This window comes from Bidens hawaiensis, unplaced genomic scaffold (genome assembly GCF_021521415.1).
Source record: "Bidens hawaiensis isolate Kalapana, Puna unplaced genomic scaffold, B.hawaiensis_p1.1 tig00003126_1, whole genome shotgun sequence".
Lineage (NCBI taxonomy): Eukaryota > Viridiplantae > Streptophyta > Magnoliopsida > Asterales > Asteraceae > Bidens > Bidens hawaiensis.
In genome coordinates, this window is record NW_027491168.1 from 2,347,228 (window position 1) to 2,365,808 (window position 18,581).

The 18,581-nt window shown below is 34.8% G+C and overlaps 1 pseudogene across 1 annotated transcript; it reads left to right on the forward strand.

Annotated features, from left to right (window-relative positions):
• The first annotated feature begins 13,648 nt into the window (after positions 1-13,648).
• Positions 13,649-16,640, forward strand: LOC143622385 (uncharacterized; annotated as a pseudogene). Its single transcript, XR_013151690.1, has 6 exons — positions 13,649-13,812; positions 13,865-14,007; positions 14,789-14,923; positions 15,170-15,355; positions 15,448-15,572; positions 16,344-16,640. The product of XR_013151690.1 is annotated as an uncharacterized LOC143622385 (transcript).
• Positions 16,641-18,581: the final 1,941 nt, after the last annotated feature.

The following is an 18,581-nucleotide window of genomic DNA, read 5'->3' on the forward strand; positions in this document are numbered from 1 at the left end:
TGTACCATTTGTGATTGACATTAAGTCCCGTTCGTCTTCTGTACTCAACCCCTCATGAAAAGCGTTCAACAATTCCCAAAGAGCAATACCGTGGTGAGGGCAATTCTTGATCATCATGTTAAATCGTTCAAAGGCTTCATGAAACATCTCACCCGATTGTTGTTGAAAGCTTCTCAAACTTCTTCTTGCATCATTCGTCTTTTGGGCCGTGTAAAACTCTTCCAAGAACCTTTGTTACATCTCGGCCCAAGTATAGATTGATGTGAAGGCAAGGTGTAAAACCATCTTTTTGCCTTATCCTCTAACGAGAATTGGAATAACACCAACTTAACCTCATCCGGAGAAAAAACTTGTCTCCCGATCGTGTTTCAAATCGAGTCATATGCCTCCAAATGGAAATAAGGTTCTTCGGTTGCTAAACCCTTGTATTTTGGTAAGCTTTGGAGTGTGTTGGTTCTAACCTCAAATGTTCTTCCATTTTGATGTTGAGGAATGACCACCGGAGATGGGTTGTTTGTAATTATCGGTCGAAAGTGAGCTTCGATTCCCCTCGCCATCTCTCTCACATGCCTTCTTGGTACCCCCATTGGTACTCTCGGTTGACCCATTTGCCTATACATGGGCCTTGGTGGTAGATATTGTTGGAATTGAGGTTGAGGTATTGGTTGTTGAGGTTGTTGATAATGAGTTTGTGGAGGAACTTGTTGCAATGGTGCTTGATTGACATGTGGCCCACCCCATTGTTGCATTTGTTGTTGCGGGACATACCCAAATTGACCTTGCACCCTTACTTGATTTCCGTCGCCCCCACTTGAATACCCCTCTTCATACTCTTCATACCCTTCGCTATTATCACCAAAACGTGGCCCGCCAAATGAATGCGGGATCAACCTAAGACCCGGTGAAGTATGGATGATGGGTGGGTCTTGTGGTGACGTGTACGGTTGATTATAAGACGGTTTAGTTGAGATTGGAAAGGTGATTGTTGTTGTGAGTTTGATGATTGTCCTTGAGTGGGCATGAAATTAGTCAGGGGTGGAAGGTTAGATGGTGGTTGAAAGCTAAACACGGTCGAAGTGGGCTCACTAGTAGGGTTTGGAGTGGTAATGGTTTCATTGGGAGGAGGATTTTCTAGATTGATGGGTAGTGGTGTGGGTGGTACTGATTGACCCGAAACCATGTTTGTGGTATCAGTTGTTTGACTGTGCGTGCTTGGTGTCCTAGTAATCTTGTTCTCCCTTTGAATAATCCGATTCTGACGCGTAGTTCGTTCAATTTCCAGATCAAAAACTAACGGTGATGAAGACCGAGAGTTTCGCGTATGCATATACCTGTAGATACCTGCACACTAGCACACCCCGCGTAAAACTGACAATAACAATTAAACAAACAACTACAAGAGTAACACACGTTGCGCACTACTCCCCGGCAACGGCGCCAAAATTTGACGCGAGGTCGAAGGCTCACGCAAACTTAAACCTAATACAACTAAATAAATAGCAGTAAGTGGGTATCGAACATGAAGAGTTTGTGAAAAATGTGTTAACCAAGTAACTTAACGATTAAACTAATATAAATGTAAATCACACAAAGTAATTTCCAAGTTGGTTTTGATTTGATTTTTAATACTAAATTAAACTAAACGAAAGTTGTAAATGAATAATTAAACAAGTATTCCTCTCGGGGTTCGGGTTATTGCTCAACACTCTTGTTAACATTCAATGGATAACCGTAATATCTCGGTTTTGTGTACATGCAATTGTTTGTTATTAATCAAGAACTAAGTACTCGGATTCCTAGAATGCGAGGTTGTTACTTAATAATCAATCAATACTCTTCTTCCTAGTTCTTCCCACTAAATCTTGATTTCCAACGACACCAAGAACATATGGTTAAAAGCTAGATAGAAACAATATGGACAAGCTACAAACAATCACGCAAACACAAGATTATATTAATATAACATTTAGATAATCAATCCAAGTTTAAGAACAATAAACAAAAGTGTTTTGCAAATAACCTTACATCCCGAGAGAAACACCAAAGAATTAGCCACTCATGGCTCGGGAGATCATCTTTGCATCAAGTAACTTGTTCATCACAATCCAAGACATAAAACAAATCAATACAAGACCCAAAATAATGTTTTTGTTTTCCAAAATCGCCTCTAGGCCGGCCAAGGTGAAAAGGTAGGTGAAAAGACACCCCCAAATGGCCTATTAAAAGACATGCAATAATGTATCCGTCCAGGACCGTGGGCCACGGTGTGAACCGTGGTCCACGGTTGACCAGAAGTCAATAGTTATCCCAGCATGACCGTGGGCCACGGTCACTTCCACGGTTCCCTTTCTCCTCCACAGTACGATGGACTCTGGAAAGTTTGCATCAGCTGGACCGTGGGCCACGGTGGGGCTCATTCCCGCGACTTGTTTTCTTCGTATCTCTCGCGTTCCAGCTCCGTTTCCTTCACTGTTTTCGCCTGTGTTCTCGTAACACCGCTCTCTAGCTCCTCAAACCTGCAAACACACGAGCAACCGTAGTCAACTAATTCCACAGAGTTAACTTAATCCCGTAAGCATAATTATATCTTTTATATCACTTAGTAGCTTTCCTACGGGTCGCTCGTCACATATCACTACTATGATATTGAAGCTCAATAAATAATGTTGCATATGCACAACAATATATACAAGTTTCAACAATGTATAGATCACTCTAGAGTCTAGAATCACCGGATAGTGTTGATCACACAAATCTAGCTTGCAAGTTGCAACCAACATTAATCCCTAATGCTCTGACCTGTAGATACATATATAAAACATCAGGCAAGTCTCAACACTCATTTTTCAAACAACAAAATATACAAATGTGATACTAAACAGAATTTTACATGAGGGTTCATTCGAATCAAATAAAACTGTAAAATGGCTCAAATGGACCGCCACATAAAACCTACAAAGTAATAAATTACGTTTAAAGTGTATCAATGACATAAAGTGTTTTTAAGTGTATGTAATATATAAATAAGATTTAAAAATGAAATACCGGTGGTTTTCCTTAGGTCTTCAAGGTTTACCAGTTGTGTATATTAAATCCCTTATTTTATATGTCCATGTTTCTCTAAACTTAATACATACATCAAAACACAACAACTGAAACTAAAAAAATTTTAAACTAAGAACAAAAGAACCAACAAACTGTGAGGATAGGTACAAAGAATCCTCAAATATCATTCCACAAATTGTCATCAATGGTCATCATAACAATTTAGTAAGCTATGATGATTAAAGAAATAGCATTAGTGGATTGTTATTTCTTATAATCATACTTTTTTTGTTATAAAGTTAAAACTATCAAAAAGTGGATAAAAAAGATAAAAGATACCTTCTTTGACCCATTCACCCTTGTAGCCAAAACTAAAAAATTGTTTGGATTGCAAAGAATGATGTAACACATTTCTTGTTCATGCGTAATGTTCGTGAACATTAATGTTCGTTCATTTAAAGTCACTCATTTACATTCGTTATTTTAAGTTTGACTAAGTTCATTTGTTTTTGTTCATTAATATATTCAATTATTTGTTAGGCCCGATAGTCCATTACAATTTAATCTACGTTAAAAGATTTTTAGACCCAACATATGGTTGTCCACATTTACATTCAATCGGTGTTATCTCACTTATGCTCATTTATCTTTGTTTAGTTATGTCCGTTCTACGTCCGTGAACCATTACTATAACGAACAAACATAAATGAACAAAAACACGCTCACCAAATGAATACAAACAAAAAAACTTTGTTCGTTCAATTTGCTCGACCTTTGTTTGGTTTAAGTTAAACGAACGAATATTTTTGTTCATTTACGCGCGCCTACATAAGATGTTACCTCTTTTAGAACGGGAGTACGGGACGCCAAGGAGGATATATAATAATGTGCTCTTAAACTGTCGTAATATAATCAAAAGTTAGATATTATTTATATTTTGGTGTTTTAAGGAGCATGAAGATGTGAATTACCACATATCTTGTGAAATAAAATTTTGAAGAAATATAAAAGAATAAAAGTATACCTGTTTAAAGTTGCTAAACCTGTAATCTGTTCCGAACCTCACCCGAACAACTAGCCCGCCTCGTTCAACCAAGTAAGTCCTACACCACTATCGTCTTTTGAACTGGCTGGTGCTTTTGCAAATAAATTACGATTTCCACCTTCTCACTTATTGGTCAAAAACAGTAAAAATGTGACTATCAATTACTAATCAAGCAAGAACGAATCAATTATTTCAAGAAAAATTAGAGCAGTTGTTCACATGTCAGGCAGCCAACAACAAATAAAGCCTCAATAAACGCTACTTGACATTCCTTTGGTATCCCAATTGTGTTTAATAACCTGGAAATCAAAGCCAAATAGAAATGTATATAAATATATAAGTTGAAAATTAAAGCACATGATATGTCAATAGGTAACCAACAAACTTAGAGAGATTATAAAGACAACAACCTAAAAATAACTCAAAAGGTCAAGTTCGTAATTGCTCGTAATGCCCGTTTCGAAGTTTCTACGATCTGTCAAACCTACCAGAAAAATCTCCAAATTCTATATAATTCATATAGTATTCACCATGGAATTTTAAAATCAGCAATCAAATGTTACATAAAGGTCAAAACCTACAACATACGGCCTCAATATCTCAATTTTTCACAAAGAGATTTAGATGCACAATTGATTATTCTCATCGCCAACAAAGCATGACTCACCCAATCTTACCCTTTCCAATCCATTCCAAAAGTCACCCTGTTGACCCTTACGACTTTTGGGGTCAATCCGGTCTTAAATTTTTCAACCCATACGAAATATTACCGTTTTGTCCCGTTTTGACCCATTGTCAATGAACCACGGCTGCAGCCGGCTTCGACGCCAAGTAGCTGACCACAGATCCAATTTACAACTACTATTTCATTTGCATGTACAACTAAAGGTGTTCATCAGTTTGGGTTTCAGTTTGTTCCATTCAGTTTATTTGGTTCAAAACTTTTAAGGCCATGGTGGTAGTCGCCCGCATCTTTATTCCCGTCATCGATTTCATCTTCAACAACTATCATTTCTTCAATGGTCTGGCTGTTAGAATATGAAAGAGAATGGAATACTAAATATTATGAAAGAGAAAGAAAAAAAATATGTAAAGAGGGAAGCAGCTTGAAGAGAGATAAAAGGATTAGATGTACATGACAGAATCCCCCGTTAGCTTATAAAGTTAGAAGCATATGTCGTTTCAAAGGTTTTATATATATATATATAAGATTAGGATATGTGAGAATTTTGTAGGAATTAAGAACTATGAGAACCATTTTAAAACATAAAAAAACTTAAAAAATAAAAAAAAAATCATAAAACAAAAAGAAAACAAAAAATTAAAAAAAACCAAAGTTCTTATTTATCATCCCGGTTTCTAAAAAAAATGTAAAAAATTTGTTTATCAGTTTAGCTAAATTATACATATATGTATAATATGTACATATATATACACACACATGTTTTTTCCTATACACATATGCATAATTTAAGGTAAATGATAATATACATATGTGTACATTACGTACCTAGAGATTAAATGAAAGTATACATATGTGTATAGGTATAATACGAATTAAAAAGAAAAAAAATCGGTTTCTTTTATTATACATATATGTATAATATGTACACACATATTTTTTCTATACATATATGTATAATTTAAGGTAAATGATAATGCATATATGTGTATATTACGTAACTAGAGATTAAATGAAAGTATACATATGTGTATAGGTATAATACGAATTAAAAAGAAAAAAAATCGGTTTTTTTTAATGAAACCGGAATGAAATATAAGAATTTTGGTTTTTTTACTTTTTAAAAATTTTTGTTTTGAAATTTTTTAAATATTTTTAGAGGTTTTTTTTAGTGGTCCAAAATGGTTCTCAAAGTTCTTAATTTGCCAATGGTTCTCTTAGGATCCTTACCCTATATATATATATATATATATATGGAAGAGTTATTCTAAAATCAAGTAGTTTCCTGGGAAGGATATGAATAAATCAAAGCCATTGGATCATGTTAATCAATGAATGAGATTTAAAATTACCAAAAACTAACATAGTTTCCTAGAATTACTCTTTCACTATTATAACCAGTGTTTTGAAACCCGGACCGGCCCGGCCGGTCGGACCGGTCCGGCCGGGACCCGGTGCTGATACCGGTCCGGGTCATGGTATATAGCTCGTTTTCTATTGGACCGACCGGGTTTTACGGGTGGCGGTTGGACCGGACTTGGTGACCCGGCGGGTGAACCGACATTTTTTTTGGGGTAATCGGACCCAAAATCAGACATTGTCGGTGTAAATTAGGTCAAAATTGGACCAAATCGACTATGTAGAACAAGTTCTTACCTTAATTAGAACCAAAATCAAAGCAAACCTAGACCAAAATTGTATATGTGATAAGCATGGCGTGTCTCTGTTTGAACAAGGGAAACTGCGATCTGAAGAAGAAGGGTTACAGTGAAGCAATGTTTTAAAAACCTGTTTAAACCGGCCGGTTGAACCGGTTAAACCGGATTTCGCATAGTAGGCCGGTATTTTGAGCCCGGTATTTTTGGCCAGTTTGCTAGAACATTATAACGGCGGTTTTTATCTAAAATACCGGTTTTTACCGGTAACCCGGTTTTAAGTCCGAGAAATTTTTGATATTTGTGGCTCATATTTTATCAAAACTACTTTTAACCCAGCAATTAATATTCAAACGTGTAAGCTTTATGACTAATTTTTAAAATTGAATGCTTTTGTATTATTTTTTTTAATATGGATTAACTTTTGGATTATTTTTTGTTACGGAATCATTTACTTTTGGGTTATTTTTTAAGTTAAAGTTGCATTTATAGAAAATTATAAGGTAAACTATTCAATCGGTTGAACCTCTCGGTATAACCCGGTTCAACCGGTTGTACCGTTCTTTAGCCTAATCCGGTACGAGTAAAAAACCGATTTTTAAAACATTGCAGTGAAGGCATGTTAACTTTAGCCATTTTAACAATTTAACCCCTTAAACCCCAATAGTTTACATTTGGTCCATAATTTGATAAGTTTATGCATAAATGGTATATGTATATAAATTTACTATATATGTATAAAAATTTGTTAAGTTGTATATAAAAATTAGTATTTTTTTATTTATGACGTCATCCGAGTCAAACACCGGTCTGCCCTCCCAGGTCGGTCCGACCCTTGACCCGGTAACGCGTCCGGGTCGACATCCGGGGCGGGTCTGAAAACATTAATTATAACCGTCATAGTTTCCTAGATTTGTTTTTTCACCCTAATTTATAATGCCACATATCAAAAATCTATTGGTTTTTATTATTCCTATTAAACTTCTTGTTTTTATTTAAACCATTATATATATATATATATATATATATATATATATATTTGGTTCATTTCATAAGTGTTTCTTAATGCGAGAAATGCGAGAATATATTATTACCAATCACATGATTTCTTTTTTAATTTCTTATTATTTAAATAAAAGGGTATGTTAGTAAAATATAAAATGTTTTGTTTTGTAACTCATACTCATTAATGGTTTAATTAATTTTAAGTTACTAACAAATGATAAGTTATTATTATTATTTATTTCATCTAAAATTTGAACAATTAAAATCCATTTAATCTAAAATCATTTTATTCTAATACATGGCTAATTAATTTTTTTATTTGATATCTAGTGTGAAGTGTTTTTTTTTTGTTTGTTTGATTTTAATCAACTAATGTAGTGTAGGCTTATCTTATGTAATGTAGATAAAGTTACGTAATCTAGTGTATGCACACTTTCAAATTTTGTATAGTCATAACTAATGTAGTGTAAACATATCATATATAGTCTTGAAAAAACTAATGTAATGTAGGCTTATTTTCAAATGTTGTGTAGTTATAACTAATGTTGTGTAGATATATAAAATGTATTGTAGGCAAAACTAATATAGGGTAGGCACACTTTCAAGTGTTACATAGTCATAACTAATATGGTGTAGACATATCATATGCAGTGTAGGCAAAACTGATGTAACGTAGGCTCACTTTCAAATGTAGTGTAGGCAAAACTAATGTAGTTTAGGGACACTTACAAGTGTCGTATAGTCATAACTAATGTAGTGTAGATATATCTAGTGTTGTGTACGCAAAACTAATGTAGTGTAGTGTAGTGTAGGCACACTTTCAAAATTTGGACATATTTAATGTAGTGTAGCGACACTTTCAAATGTTGTGTTGTCATAACTAATGTAGTGTAGAAATATCTAATGTAGTGTAGTCACTTGAGACAAGTTGATGTATGTTTTTCTGTATCATGTATATGTATTAAACTAGTATTAATCATCTTATGAGCATTGATTATGCTAGAAAAAATAACCGTCGAATACATTAATGCGTGGTTTAATTAGTCCAACACCACAAAAAACATGTATATCCTTTTTAATTAAAAATATGTCATAAATATGTGTCTTTATTTACGATTATGCCATTTCTATTGTTGACCATTGATTAAACACAATCAATGGTCTAGATTCATTTCTCGCACTTCTCGCTATAATATCACTTTTCGCATGATCCATCCCCTATGGCCTATATATATATATATATATATATATATATATATATATATATATATATATATATATATGGTTGTGTTATAATGAAAACCTTGTTGTGTTTTGAAAACTATAAAAACTCATTATAGACAACAAGTTTCAAATAATTCAATTGATTTTGTAGTCCACGTTAAAAAGTTAACAAAAAAACTAAAATAAATTTCAATAAACATTTAAATAAATGCAAAAAGGGCAATAAGGTAAATTGATATGATCTTGCTTTATATCACAATCACACTATATCTTTCCTCTTTTTTCTCTTTCCTCCTCCTCTCTCTCTCTATCTTTTGTCAATTTTCTGGATAGCTTTTAAACAAATATATTTTCGTCGCTCTTTGGAAATCCGTCACATCATAAGTGAATCTCTTGATAGGTTTTCGGTCTAGAAGCAATATAAAAAAAATTACACATGTTAATTGTATAAAGAAAACATAGGTTAATTGTTTAAAACATATGTATAAAATGTTAATTGTATTGTTATATAAAAAAAACATATATATAATGCTTTAACATATGTTAGTTGTTTAAAACATATGTTCACTAAGATCCAGTAAATCAAACATCACATTTCTCTAAAAAAAATAAAAACAAAATTATTTATCAAAATGTTTATAAAACCTAACACTTATAAGAATCACAATTGACAATCAATTGGGGGGATGACAATCTTGATCACAAGAACAAAATCAGTTTCAGTTTTTGAATAACTTTCATAATTATAGATCTTTTTTACGAAATCTTGTTATTATAAAAAGGAGGTTAATCTAAATCTTGAATCTTTGCTGAAAATTGAAGAGCCAACAAAGAATTATAATTAAAAACTTAACTCTTTGTTTCAAGATTTGAAAAGAAAGTTTCAAACCTTGTTTCAAGATTTCATAGATTCATGGTTTGTCAGCCGAATATAACTCGAACCACCAAATCGCAGCTCACCACTGCCACAACACCGACACCACTGCTCAATTGTTTCCGCCACTGCTGGAACAAACCAAATTAAATACATTTGAATGTCCAAATTAAAACACCAAAATACCCTTATGTAAACAAACCCCACCTACAACTGTAAGCAAACACTTGGATGGAACAAAAGATTCCAATACTTAGCCCGAAAAACCTTTGAAAACTTGGCTGGAACAAAACCTTTGACCGGAACAAAAAACCAACCTTGGATATTTGAAGCCATTAACGAAAAAGCGTTAGTGAAATATGCATATCTGAAAAACTGTCCGGAACAAAACCAACCAGATCTAAAAAAGCATCGGTGCTAGGTTCAGATCGAAGACAATAGCCTCATCTTAACCACTCATTGACTTTCCAGGGTTGGAATGGATTTTCATTCGATCATTTTTATATATATATATATATATATATATATATATATATTACCACATCAAATATAACTATACTATTAAACCAAGTCATATTCTATATGACATTTAATTAAGCCATCTACATAGGATGCCAACTAGATGACATGTTAGCTATTTACTATTATTATATCATGGCCCTATAACCTATGAGTTGTTTTCAATGGCAGTAAGACTTTGTAAAATTTTGAAAAATAAATTATTGTGTGAATCCGATTTTCTCATTCTTTTCATATTCGCAATAGTGCGAAAAGAAGGCCCGACCCAAGTTGTTCAAGGATAGTGCTGTTGAGTTTCTTGACCCTTTGTCTTATAATCAGTCAGTTCTATTTCTCGCCGGGGGGGGGGGGGGGGATAACTCAATGGTAGAGTGTCACCTTGACATGATGGAAGTCATTAATTCGAGTCTGATTATCCCTAAACCCAATGTGAGTTTTTCTTGAACCCAAGAGCTCATGTTTCAAACAAAAGATGTTTACCAACTCCACTTAAGTGGTAATTGTGTTAGATTTTTTTGACTTAACATATAAAAATGTCTTCTTTTCAAGTATATAACCAAAATTATATTTAATTGTTGATCTTTTCACAATTCACAACAATAAATTGTATAATATTCAAACGGTTTATATCTTTTTTTTTATTCTTATTGACCAAAATCAAATAATTATTATGTTTTAATTAAATTTTATTATGCAAAATTGTCCGTTCTTATAAATATTACTTTTTTTTTGAATTTTTACGGCAACAAGTACAGTAAAAATGTAATTTCCTGTTATGGCAACCAGTAATTAAGTTGTTCAGCCTTGTTGATCCAATTTGAGTGAAGACAAGGCAAATTAATCAATCCTTTGATATGTTAGTAAGGAGGTTTTTGGGATTCCTTATTTTACCTCCTTATAGCTTTTAATTAAGTTAATAAGTTACAAAAAAGTGTAACCTATTAACTTTTCCCTCTTACATTAAAAGTAATCCCAAACTAGGGTTGAGCACGGTTTGGTTCGGTTCGGTTTTTAGGTGAAACCGAAACTGAAAAGTCGTTTTTTCAAATTCACAAACCGATCGGTTTTCGGTTTTTTCGGTTTCGGTTCGGTTATAATCAGTTTTTTTTTGTGTGTAGACATTGCAAAAAAAAAAAAAAAAATTTGAAAATGCACATTAGATTCAAAACACAACAAACTTGCAAGACTACCAGAGTTTAAAATTCAACAAAGTTCTTAGTCAAAAAACACTAAAAAGTTTAGTTTCAATCTTTATTATTCATCTTATTCATCTTCAAAGTTTACTCAAAATCTTAATCATCTTCATCACCATCAACGATAGATCCTTTTGGTGTTTTGTTTTCGGTCATAACATCTAAAAAACACATATAATTGTATTAATATTTAAGTAAAAAATAAATATCGGTTCAGTTCGGTCTTTAAAAAATGGAAAACCGAACCGAAATCGAAAATTTGGTTTTTCAAAAAAACAAAAAATTAACCGTCAGTTAATACTTCGGTTCGATTTTTTTAATTAATTCGATTTCGGTTAAGTTAATTCGATTTTCAGCTCAACGTTGTGATTTCTTCTAAAAAAGTTAAAAAAGAAATCCCAAACGCCTTAATTATTTTCTGAAAGTTAAGGTATAAGGCTGAGGGGTGTGGGGGCGCGAGAGGGGGCGTGAGTGGGGGCGCGAGCCAATAATATTGTGACGTGTGGCAGAGAGAGAAACTTGATAAGATGGGTGTTGGTAGTGGTGATAGCGCCCCGGGCCATGGTGTGGAGGGGCGCGAGAAGGGGCGCGAGCGGTTTATTTTTTTATTTTTTTATAAATGTATTAAAAAAACGTATTATTAAAAAAACAAGAAATTATTTAAAAAAACACACATTAATTAAAAAAACACATTAATATATAAAAAAAAATTAAAGTACTAAAGAAAAACATTATTCTTATTCTTCGGCTTCGTCTTCTTCGATCAACCTCTTCCGGATACGTTCCTTTTGTTTTTCCATCAGCATTTGGTCGACCGGATTTAGGTGGCTGAAGTCTCTTGCAAGGAAGTCCAAATCTCTCATTCTTTTTTTTTCCTTTTTGTCAATAGAGACCACCTCCATGGTTTTGTTGAATTTATTGAGGGATTCAACAAGATCGTTGATGTTTACGGCTTTCCCCTCAGCCGGTTTTTTCCCCCTGGCGTCCCTTCCCAATGGCCGCCTCCTCGGCGGTGAAGACGTTTCCACCCCCGCAACGTTTAGGTCGAATCCAACCCGGCAATCCGACCCGGCGGAAGTGCTGTACGCTCCAGACGAACTAGTTTTAGTCCGTTTCGGCCCTACTTCCGCATCAAGGTCCGGCGCCACCAGCTCAACCCACTTGGAACACCTTCTCAACCTCTCCCACACCTTTACACCGTCCCACGTCTTCACCGTCCCATACCTCCGCAGGCACTCCTGCCTCCACTCTTCGACAGTGAAATTATAGACCGCCAAATCGTCACTGCCACTTGGTCTCATACGACCGGCGTTCCTGTTGAACAGATTAGTAAACAAGCCGACAAATTTTCTGATTTCGGTCCACCGACCCGAAATCATATCGGGGTTCCGCTCTGTACTCCCAACGAGCGAATAGAACGTCTCCCTAACCTTTGTCCAAAAGACCTTGCTCTTTTGGTAGTCGGCTGCAAAATGCATAAATAAATTTGTAAGTCATTTAACTTTTTTATTTAACTTTTTTTTAAAATCATTTTTAAAAACGTTAAAACAATTACCGCAACGCCGATCCTCAGAAATGGCTATCCAAGCCCGACACAGGGCTTCCTTCTCATCTGATGACCACGGAGTGATTTTCCGTTTCGCCCTTCCGGTCGAAGCCGAACCCGACCCGTCCGTTGCAACTTGTTTTTTCCGGTGGACGCGTCTTCTTTGTCCCGCAGCTTCACCTTCTGGTTCTGGTTCTTGTGTCTCCGGAACTACAAAGTTAGGAGACGGTTGTATGTTGGATGGTTGAAAGCCAGATGGTTGTTGCGACCCCGAATAAAACATCGGTTGGTCCGGTGCCGACCATAAATCGTCGTAACTGTAATCTGATTCTAGGTTTGGGTACCAATTTCCAGCCATGTTTTTAAAAAAAGGTTTGGAAGATGGGGTGATTTTGGGTTTTGGGTGTGGTATGTGATATTGGTATGTGATATTGGTGTTTGTTTGGGTTTGATATAGGTTGAAAATCGAGTTTGATTTTGTGTTCCGGATGGTATGTTAATATATAGGGTTTGAAAATTTTTTTTTTTATTACCAAAACCCACCCAACGGCTCTTTTTCACGCATCCCAAGCCACATTCACGCCCCCCCCAGCCGCTAGCCCACCCGCGCCTGCCTCTTTTTCCGCGCTCGCGCCCCTCTCGCGCCCCTATAGCGCCTCGGTGGTGTGGTCCTCGCGCCCCGGGGCGCGACCGCCTCGCCACTTGCGCCCTTTCTCGCGCTCCGCACCCCTCAGCCTAAATTGATGAAAACAAGTAATCTGAAACACCCCCTAAACACTAATAAACCAGTAGATCCAGCAACCCAAAACCCTCATTTCATTTCCAACAAAAACGATTTAATCAATCAATCAATCAATCGAATGGGTTGTTCTTTTTCAGGACTGAACGCCCTATACGACGCCGTAAACGGTGGCGCCGATGTCTGGATCAACCTCAACAGCTTCAAGATCCTCCGGCAGCTCGGTGATCGTTAAAGAGATCATCACCGACTCCTCCAAATTCAAAGACCCCTCTCACATCTCCGGTTTCTAGGATTTAGTTGTTATAGGCTGTGAATCTTATAGATGAATGTGCAGAGGATGGAACTTATGCTATGAAGAAGGTTTTGATTCAGAATAATGAACAGCTTCAATTGGTGAAAGACGAGATTCGTGTGTCTGCCTTGTTTTCCCACCCGAACCTGCTCCCCTTGCTTGATCATGCCATTATCCCAGTAAAGGTCACCTACTTATTTGTGATCATATGACAATTCGGTGTTTAATTCCGCTTTTAATCCCAATTAAAAGGTTGCTTTTTATGGCAAGCCCTTGGTTCGTTGTTTAGGTTCGTTTATCTCGGTTTTTATGGTTATGGCTTGTAACACTATTTATTTAATTTTTATAAAAAAATTATCGAGTCGGAGGTCTCACCGGAAGCAGCTTCTCTATTCCCACGCGGTAGAGGTAAGGCTGTCCACGTCTTACCCTCCTCATACACTACCGTAGCTTTGCTATTACTGAGTACGATGATGATGAATTTTTATAAAAAATATAGCACATTACTATATTTTGCAGAAACACTATTATTACAGTAGTAATTTAAATATTTGAATAAAGTGATTTACAATGGTAATTTGCATATATGAATAAAGTGATTTAGGAGGTTGTGTGTTTGAGAGCTAGTTATCTTAGTTTGATATCATCCATTCCTCTTTTAGCTATTTTTTTACTTGTCTATTTTGAGATTAATAATATTGTGATTAATAATTATTTTTTTAATTAGCTTAGTTAAATAGATATATAATTCTTGTTCAATATATGCACGCAGATTATGGTTCGATTTAAGAACTTAAATTATGAAATCAACATTTCTTTCAATAAAGATGCATTGTAGGAACATTACCAGTGATTTTTCTAGCATGCATAAACATAAAAGTTAATATACCCTGTGATGAAATTAGTTTGGATTTTGGCTTTAATTTACGCCCTCGCTTTGTTAAGATTAATTATTTTGCTGGACAGGAACAAACATGGACACATGAAGCATACCTTTTATTTCCTGTGCATTTGGATGGAACTTTATTAGACAATTCAAATACAATGAAATCTAAAAAAGAATTCTTTTCTACATCCCATGTTCTTCAAATTTTCAGACAGGTAACTAATTGATCATCATTTGTAGAGGTGGCAGTCGTAACCCTTTCTTCAAAAAATTACACCTTTTCATAATGTTATTGTATTAAATAAATTTTCTTCAGGTTGTACATACGTATAGTTTTGTATATTATACAAAAGGTTCTTTATATATTAAATTGAGTATATATTTTCATTATCTTAGTATTGGGTGTCCAAGGATTAATATTATAGTAAGTATTAATGTTATTATATAAATACTTTGCGCAGCTATGTGCAGGGCTTAAGCATTTGCATAGCCTTGATCCGCCGTATGCACATAATGATGTAAAACCAGGAAATGTGCTTTTAACACATCGTAAAGGGCAACCGCCTCTAGCAATATTAATGGATTTTGGAAGTGCTCGCCCCGCTAGAAGACAAATTCGCTCTCGCTCTGAAGCGCTGCAATTACAGGTGATCGATTATTTATTACTTTTGATTTATTTAAATTTTTAATAGCTTTTGATTTATTTAAACTTTTTAATAACTTTTGGTTTATTGGTCAGGAATGGGCTTCTGAGCATGTTTCAGCACCCTTCAGAGCTCCTGAATTGTGGGATTGCCCGAGCCAAACAGACATTGATGAGAGAACGGATGTATGGTCACTCGGGTGCACTTTGTTTGCCATAATGTAAGAACTCTTGCAATAATCCAACGATTAGTTAATAATTAGAATCCATTGATCCTCTGATTTAGCTAACGTTGCCGAAAATGTGTTGCAAAAAACAATATACTTTCGTTGTTTTCGCGAAAGACCTCAACCTAAGTTTGGTATATTTAAGCTTGTAAAAGCTACACGAAGAGTCACTAAACTAACTTTGTATAGTAACGTCTCTAAGCTTGTATAAAATGCATGCCCTTGTTATTTTTTCTCTCTTAAATAACCTGTTTCACCCAATAGTAGCCAAGTTTTTCAAGTGTTTCAACTAAAGTCACTCAAAGTTGTTTGTTGGTTTGTTTGCTTGTTTTTTTGGTCTCTCTAAAATCACTTAACTTTCATTCAAGCGTTTCAATGAATTATACTTTTTATTTTGTAAATGTTTAAATTTTTTAAAGTTAAGGCAGGCAAAATGAAACATACATGAATGTTGGTGCTGATACATCGTAGGTTTTTTTTCCAATTAAATTGAAGTAGGAGGTAATAGTGAATAAAGGAAATTCACTAAATATATACCAAGTTTCATAATTGTTAAATGGCGGATTTTAATGTACAAAAATTAGTTTAGTAACCTTTTCATGTGTTTTTTACAAGTTGGACAATTTTAATACACCAAAATTAAGTTGAGTGATTTTTTGTAAAAAAATGAAAAGACTATATTGGCTTTTTATAATATTAACCTTATTATAGATTTAATAATATTTGTCTATAAAAATTCTTAAAAACTGGCAACATATATAACAGGTACGGGGCATCTCCATTTGAGTATGCTCTAGGGGAATCAGGGGGAAGCTTGCAGTTGGCGGTTATAAATGGACAGATAAAGTGGCCAGCAGGCCCAAAACCGCCTTATCCAGAAGCTCTACATCAGTTTGTATCATGGATGCTTCAACCTCAAGCAACTGTCAGACCGCATATTGATGACATAACCATTCATGTCGATAAGCTGATCGTAAAGTTCTCTGTTTAAGTGAGTTGGTAGATGACAGTTTATATATACTTGTTTAGTTGGTATCTCTGTTACCATACTGATGGCATTGCTATATTAAGTTTGTAATTGTTATGGACATAAAATAATATGAGGTCTTTTATGTTTTCTTCAATGATAAGATACTCATTCTATAATCTATACCAATGCTTTCATAACATGACGGGACAATAATGTCGACGCTCTGAATTAAGAAACAGATGACGTTCTGAATAATTTGATAAAATATTTAAAATGTTGGTATAGATATGCAATTTATGTATGTTTTGTTGTATATTTGTAGTCTTTAGTAAAATATAAACACCTACATAAATAATATATAAAGTCTGAATTAGCAAATGAAATCATAAATGGTATTTTGGTAACGAAGAAAAGTAAAAATCAATAGGCATAACTTAATCTTGGCCCAATTAACCTACTTAAGGTCCAAATAAATGTGTTAGTTTAAAAGCCCAATTCTAGATGTAGATCTGGCCCTATAATGTGTTAGTTTAGAAGCCCAATGTAAAACCCAATTTGACTGACTAAGCTTGAGGCCTAATTTCAAGCCAAATATTTCTGCCCAACTCAAGGTTTTATTAGTTAGCAATTAGGCCCATCCATTTCAGTAATAGGCTTAGATAGTTGACGCTAGTTAAGGCCCGATATTTCTTTTAGGTTATCTAACAATAAGTATAAGAAAATTACATATATCCACTCTAAACTTACAAATTACAAAAATAATTCCCCAACACACAACTTTAATTTTAAGGCATAGTGTATGATCTAGCTCATAAAGCATGATTTTGTGCGATATGTAATTTTGCAAGCTGACTCTTTAAGTATAATGTATAACATGTTTTTAGTTTTTAGTCAAGAACTTTACCATCATAAGTTGGCTGTTTCAGCTTGGGCCTCCCAAGTTTAGTTAAAACTTATTTAAAGCCAACTAAACTTTTTAGTTGTAATATGTTCATGAAATATATGAAAGTCTTCCACAACTATGTATATAAAAGTCTCCCGCTATGTGTAAATTATATGATAGTGTAAACTCTGATTATGGGGTGTCATAAAAACAAATTTTGGTTCATACTACTATTTTGAATCAAAATTTTTGATGAACAACTTCATTTTCTTACACTCCAACCATACCTTGACCACTTGTAGAAAATATAGGTTTTCTCTCTCATCTCGCTATCCAGCAAACCATTATTGAACATTTTACCCCACGTATTGCAATTAAAAAGAACAATAAAGGACTCTTATACTCAAAGAGAATTCATTGATACATTTCAAACCTTAAGATTATCAAGCAATGAGAAGGTCAAGAGCTTTAAAAGATATAGATAAATGTACTACAACTAGTACAACACTTGTCATCTTCATGTATTGGCGATCTCTTCCCAACTTAGCATAAGTGTGACGCACATGCTATCTCCACCTTGAAAGAGAGAAATTGTAGAATCGAGTGACACACAAAATCACTATCTGTTCTCATCAAATTGATGAGCGGTGAAGAAACACAGATCCAAACAGTATTACGGTTAGATCAATATTTCCCCCCAGGTAAGGGTTAATGGGTGAATCAAGGTTAATATGAGTCAATAATCGAGCTAAATCCAGATCTATATCCTGCAAAATAGATAACCGTGAGCCTCGTTACGGGAAGGACAACATGGGGGGTTTTCCCGAAACCACCATCCAGCGTGAGAATAAGCACTGTTCATTGGAGAGATAAAGTACTAAGTGATTGATGGAATATGGGAGTTGTGAATGAATACCAAATGATGATTGAGAGAGTATTTATAGCCGAGGGTGAGGAAATGTGATTGGTGGAGTTGTCACGATCCAGAAGATTCCTCCTTCCCACTTGAACGGGCACGTGTCTTATTCCGATAGGAAGTGACAGCTAGCCATCTGCCTGGTTGTTAGGAGGCTTCCAACTGTCTTTTCCTAATTGGTTGTGCCATCATGTGTTCTCTGTGAAGGAGGTATATGTCACTATCAGGGAATAT